Raw genomic sequence first — 7,145 nt, 5'->3', positions numbered from 1 at the left:
CTAACAGTCCACAATATAATATCTTCTTCGGCATCATGTTATATCTGGAGTGAACCCATTGCAAAAAGAGGTGCAAGTGATATAAGTTCTTGTGTTTTTGATTTTTTGAAAAAAATATCTACAGATATAGAGCACGTTGTAATGTACAGTGACTGTTGCTCAGGTCAAAACAAAAATAGTATTTTTATGGCCATGTGTCTCTGGTTCTTGGAACAAGATAATACAATCAAAACAATTGATCACAAGTTCATGGTTCCCGGCCATACTAGGATGGAGTGTGATTCGGACCATGCTAGGATTGAGAAGGCAAGAAAAAGGTACACAGGTTCAATAAACCATCCAAATGACTGGACACAAATGATTCGATGGGCAGGAGGTAAAAAATTTGAAGTCATTGATATGAATCAAAATAATTTCTATGATTTCAGCAGCCTCTTAAAAACAAAATACAAAATGCCAAAACAAAATATGGTAGGAGATAAATTTGTGTTTCAAGAGGCCAAATGGCTAAGGTATATAAAAGGAAAACTAAATACAGTTTTTTACAAAAGCTCCTTAACAGAAGAAGAGGATTTTTTAAGTCTTGATTTGTGCCGTAAAAAGGTAACAAATAATAATATTTTACCTAATACATATAATGAAGAGTTACCAATAACCATAGAAAAAAAAAAAGATCTTCTTTCATTATTACCATTGATACCGGAAGTGTTTCACCAATATTACATTAATTTAAAAACAAAAAAAGACATTAATGATCCTATTATTTCAGATGATGAAGACTGATAATACTATTTTTTTTTAATTAAATAATAATTTATAATAAAATAAATAGAAAAATTTATTTTATATTCTATATTACTAGTAGGTAATACATTGTTTTTATTTTTAAATTTTTTTTTAATGTGAAGGGTAAAATTTATTTTGTGTTATACCTACATTACTAGTGTTACTTACATTGCTTAAAAGGTTATTTTTATAATAAAATATGAAGGAAAGATTTATTTTATATTATACCTTACTAAGGAGAAATTTATTTTATGTTACACTTACATTACTAGTTTTATCTACATTGTTATTCTTTTTTAAATATTGTTTAAAATGTTAATTTTCTAATAAATTAAAATTTTAAGGAAAAATTTGTTTTATGTTGTACTTACAATAAAATTTTAAGGAAAAATTTATTTTATATTATACCTACATTACTATTGTTACATTGTTTTTCTTTTTTTTAATTGTTTTAAATTTTTTGTAATAAAATATAAAGGAAAAATAATTTTTTTGTATTACAATACTAGTACCTATATTGTGTTTTTTATTGAATAGAAAAGTATCCACTGTATCAAAGCCTAAAGTACAGGAAGTAAAGTAAGTTTTCTTTAGTTTATCCAGTTATATTAATATATTATTTTTGAATAGCAAATAGTCACAAGTCAAAACAAGATAAAGGGCATAAGTCATTATTGGACTTGTTTTGAATAGCAAATGGTCACTAGTCAAAATAAGAGAATGGGCACAAGTCATTTAACAGTTATTTTGTTATGCAGATAGTCATAAGTCATCAAACTAAAAGTAAAACATTATTTTGATTTTTTTCAAATATTTTAAAAAATCTATAAAAATATAATTATAAGAAATGTGAAAACAGAATAAAAAAAGATAAGAAATATTAGATTTTATTAAGTTTTAAGCGCCTCCTGAAAAGTAGCTATTTTTGACTAGTGCCCCTTTTCCCGAAAACCGTCCAATTATTAATACATTACACTACCTATGAATAGTATGAATACAACATGTCATGCACTCATACTCATGCCTTATTGCTTATCGTTGTTTGCTGGCAACCGATGCTCGTTCCACGAAAACTGTTATAAATTTAACTTTGGTCACAAATTTTAATATAAATAAACTGTTTTATATATACGTAAACAATATAATGAATAGATACTAAAATATACTAATATAATATATTTAATAGTAAGTAGTTACATAATAATAATTAATAGAATAATAGAATAATAGATTTATTTATAACAAAATAAACTATAATTTTTAATTAAACTAAAATTAAATTTTCATATTAATCATAAGTAAATGATATATTTAATATTTATCATTGTGTTTGTTTTTAATTTAAATTTTAAAACCCCACATCCCACATTAGTGTTCGGTTTGCAACGAACCGGTCGGGACGTGTACCAATAATTACGAAACGAAATGATACGAATCAATCTATTTTGTCCTTACTTATTTTGGAAATCTTATATTGTAATTCTATTATTAATACCTACTTATTATTGTCGTCGGTTTTGATGGAAATCGTTATCGGTGGTGGGAGGTCGGTCGGCGATCACGAATCACGATTATTAGTAATTAAGTATCGTCATTCGTCGTTATCGTCCGACACGACAGATGAAGACCGTCGTTAACTTACTGTTTGTTTAGTTTTCTGCATATTTTTACGTTACCTGTTTTAACATTGTGTCATTGTGCATTTGTGTGGTTACTGAAAATTCAAAATGGGAAGAAAAACTACTAATCCCGTTGGAAAGTTGTTTTTCAAATATAATGTGGATAAAAATGATTCGTCTTGTATAATTGAAGGATGTCATCGAATAATAAAAGGACGACATAGTCAAAACTTAGAGACGCATATTCGAAGTTACCATGCTGACGAGTATGAAGTTTTGGTAAAATCTAAAGTGCAAAAGATAAAAGTTATTGAAAATGAAAAGCGTGAACTTCAAGATCCTACAACACAATCAAAGGTAAATAAAATTGAATTTTTTTTTTCTTATTAAATATTTGAACAGTATAATATTTTGTTTGAATTTCAACAGTTATAATATATCGTCGGCTAATAGGCCAATTGTTGTAACCCTCAATTATGAAATTTTTCGGGAGGCACTAAAATATAGTTTTTGTTATGATGCTGTTAACTTAAAAGCTTAATTTTTGTGTTTTTAGATTCTAAAATAATATATTTATAAAGGAATGTCATACTTACCAAACTAAAAATAATATGATATATTGTTTTGTTATTCCAAAGTGAAATAACTAGTTGGTTAGTCAATGGTACTTGGCCTATAATAGTATGAATCATTGTGGCTTGATAATTTTAAACAGTGATGGATGCTGTAATTTACTTAAAATAATTAAATAGTGCCAATTACTGTAACCCTCAATAAAATATCTAAATATTATAAAGTATAATTGTAATTGAAGACAACAAGTCATATTTAATTAAACTTGTTTACCTATTCATTATTGTTTATAAATATAAGAACAATATTGTACCTAATAAAATATATTAAAACAGCACTTATATATTATTATGTATAACTAATAGGAATTAAACAACAAATTAAAACAGTACTTATATTGTATTAACTAACAAAAAATAAAAATAAAACAATTAGGTACTTACTAATAGTTAAGTCTTTTTACTGGGTATAGGTAACTTATATACAATTAAAAAATATTTAACAAAAATCATGACAATAAAGGTGTGGTACCTTTAATTTTGATCTGGTTCAGTCTCTGTATTACAATCTTCTTCATCAGTCTCTTGCAGTGTATCTTCCACTATTTCATTTCTTTTTAATGAAGTATACTCTCTCTGATACCTGTTAGGTATGACACCACTTTTACAAAGTTTTAATAAAACAGTATATTTTGCCACTGATATTGGATTTTTTTTTTAAATGCCCTCTAGACAATTTCTTGTAGGCTCTTGCACCAATCTGTGTATTATCATAATTATTTGCCTCTTCAAGTACCTCAACCTCTAAGGTAGGACAACTATTGTTTATGCTACTAGCTTCATTAACAATAATATTATTATTTATATTATAATCATTAGTACTAGTACACGTCATGTTCACTTCAGATGTAACATTATAATTAATAATATTATTTTTTTTATTAGTGCTCAGTTCATTATTATTCATTTCTGTTGGTATGTTAATAACTATACAATCTTGAACACAAGTCATAGAATCTTGAGTTATGTGTTCATCTACTTCATCTTGATTAGAAAAGACAACTTCTGTACCTATTTTCATTTATTCTCAATAGAATAGAGTTTACCCATTTTTGAACATTATTCATTTTATAAATTGATTTTAATTGATTACTTACATTTTGCTCATCGTTTGTCTGTATTCTGTCTTTGTTGTAATTATTTGGCAAAACAAAGTTTATCATCTTCCTAGCCCTATTCAATTTAGTTTTGGTATTCATACTATAGCTAGTGTATCTGATACTCTTCTTAATATCTTCTAAGTTCTTTAACATAATTCATTTCCGCATAAAAATATAGTTTATTGTTTTAAAATAAAACGTTCAATGATGACTGATAAGGCTTCTAATCAGTCGATTTGTTGTTACAAAATATAAACTCTATTATTTTTATTTATGTGTTTTCAATGAATAATAACAATATTGTGTAACAGTTATATAAATAATATAACAATAAATTACCGTATTCATTTAAATAAAACATAGTTCAAAATAAAACTTAAGTATAATTTCATACTTTCATAGTGGGTTACCTATTTGGCCTGTAATATTAATATATTATAGACGACTTAAAATACTATACATAGATATTATGCTGTAGGCTTACACTAATTGGCTTGCTGAAGAAAAAATCGTTTGAAAATGTTGATATTTATGTTGTGGCTTACATCAATTGACACTGTTTTAACAGTGTGGCTTACACTAAAAAACATTAAATTAAGTTGAATTTAGCCTGGAATTAATCATCTGAGGGTTATAATATTTGGCCACAATGTGTATTTTCTCTATAACAATATATTTCAATCATAACCTGAAATTCGAAAAAAAAATGAGAGTTAGGTACATCAATTGGCCTATTAGCCGACGATATGTTATATAAAATGTAATAAATTGAGTCTAAAGGCGGGTTTACACTATACACGTACGCGCGTACGTGCATACAAATCCTTAGCTGTGATTGGTTGGTTACGTTAAGTTACCACACGATTAACCACGATACCGTGTTGTTGGACATAGCTGAACATTTTTCGTGTACACGGCAAACGTGTATAGTGGAAATGTATATATTTATTTTAGAAACGTGGTCCAATGGATGACATTATTACGGTCACAAAAAAAAGTCTAAATGTCAAGATGGATAAGATCATATTGTTAAAAGCTTGTACAGAAATGGTGACTGTAAATGGTCGCCCCTTAACCATTTTTAATGATTCTGGTTTCAAAAAAATCTTAAAACCTTTAGTTGAAGCTATCGGTGGTGGTAATTTATTATTATAATTACTTATTACCTAATTTAGTTTAATATTTTATAATTTGTATTACCTGTGTTATGATATTGACATGTTATGTTGTTGTTAACAATTTTAGATTTCACAATTAACTCACACAACATAAAGAAGCACATTTTTTCTGCCTCCAACACAATAATTAGTGAGATAAATGATGATGTCAAAAACAAATTAATAAGTCTAAAAATTGATTGCGTCAAACGTCATTTTCGCTCTATAATGGGAGTCAATATCCAATACATTAAAAATGGTAAAGTTTGTTTGGCCACGTTAGCTATGCGAGAACTTAATGAACAACATACTTCTGAAAATCTAAAAATATTGGTATTTACATTACTTTAGTTTTGTACTATAGGTTCAATCATTTTGACTTAATATGCAAGTGTTTATTTATTTTTAGCTTCTTGATGTATTAAAAGCGTATAATATTAGAAAAGAACAAATTTACACAATTACATGTGACAACGCATCAAACATGGTAAAGTTGGCGAGAATTATGAACGAAGAATGTGAAGTGGTACCTAATGATGAAGAAATAAGTAATGTTACAAATCCTGATGGAAATAATGATGATAGTGATTTTGACTTTGAATATGAAAATCAAGATGGTACACTTTTGTCTATGGAAGATATAGAGAGTGAACTTTTCAATGATCAATTTGTGAATAATGGTAAATATGTTTTATTTTATTATATTATTAATTAAAATGCTAAGTAAATATTTTCTTGCAACAGAGAGTACAAATAAAGAAGTTGAAGACTTTCAAGAATCTGTGATTGCCGCTATTGAACCAAAATCAATTACATCTTGTATTCGTTGTTCTGTGCATTCATTGCAATTATGTGTTCTAGTTGGCTTGAAAAATGCACCGATAACTAACTGTATAACTGAAGCTAGAAAGGTGATTTTAAAATAGAATTTGCTCACCATTATATACATTTTTATTAAATATTTATAAATTTCATAGATTGTAAAAAAACTCAGAACACCCAAATATGCTACTTGGTTAAAGAGAAAAAACCTAAAGTATGCAATTATTGACATAGAAACAAGATGGAACTCGCTTTATAATATGCTGTTTAGACTGCTAGAGTTAAAAGAATTCTGTAAACTTCACGAGGAAACAAATGCTGATTTAAAACTTAACAATTGTGAATGGGATTCAATCCAAAGTATTGTGAGTTAAATAACTAATATATTAATATTTTTTCTAATAAATTATTATGTTTTACTTCAAACTTATTTATCTACTTTATAACATTTTATGTAGATAGTTAATTAACTTTGTGAGTTTAGTTAGGTTGGCATTTCTAGGTGATCATAATATTATAATATTTCTAATATTTGTCTTTTTTTTTTAAGTAATATCAAATTATGTTATAAAACATAATACAACTAATACTGAATTACTAAAGTATTTTCAAATTAATGATTTCTTATATAATAAATTATAATTTGATGTTTAAATGAATTATTTGAAACATAGGTCAATGCGCTTAATCCTGTAAAAATAGCAACAGTGGCATTACAAAGGCAAGATCTGAATTTGGGTGACTTTTATGGGATATGGTTGAGAGCTATTCATGGATTGACTTCCAATGGATCGATACTAGCTAAGACTATTAAAACTGCTATGGAAAAAGAAATTCAAGAAAAATATCTGAAAAATAGTACATTTTTGGCAGGTATGAGTATTTTTTTTATACTCTATGAGCATTTTTATGTATACCTAAAAGTTCATAATTAATAATAAAATTATATTTTAGCGATTTTTCTTGATCCAAGATACCAGGCCTTACTCACTTCTGATCAAAAACGTGACGCTATAAATCGTCTTATTG

Source organism: Myzus persicae, unplaced genomic scaffold (assembly GCF_001856785.1).
Source record: "Myzus persicae strain clone G006 unplaced genomic scaffold, MPER_G0061.0, whole genome shotgun sequence".
Lineage (NCBI taxonomy): Eukaryota > Metazoa > Arthropoda > Insecta > Hemiptera > Aphididae > Myzus > Myzus persicae.
Note: the sequence above shows the minus strand (reverse complement) of the source record.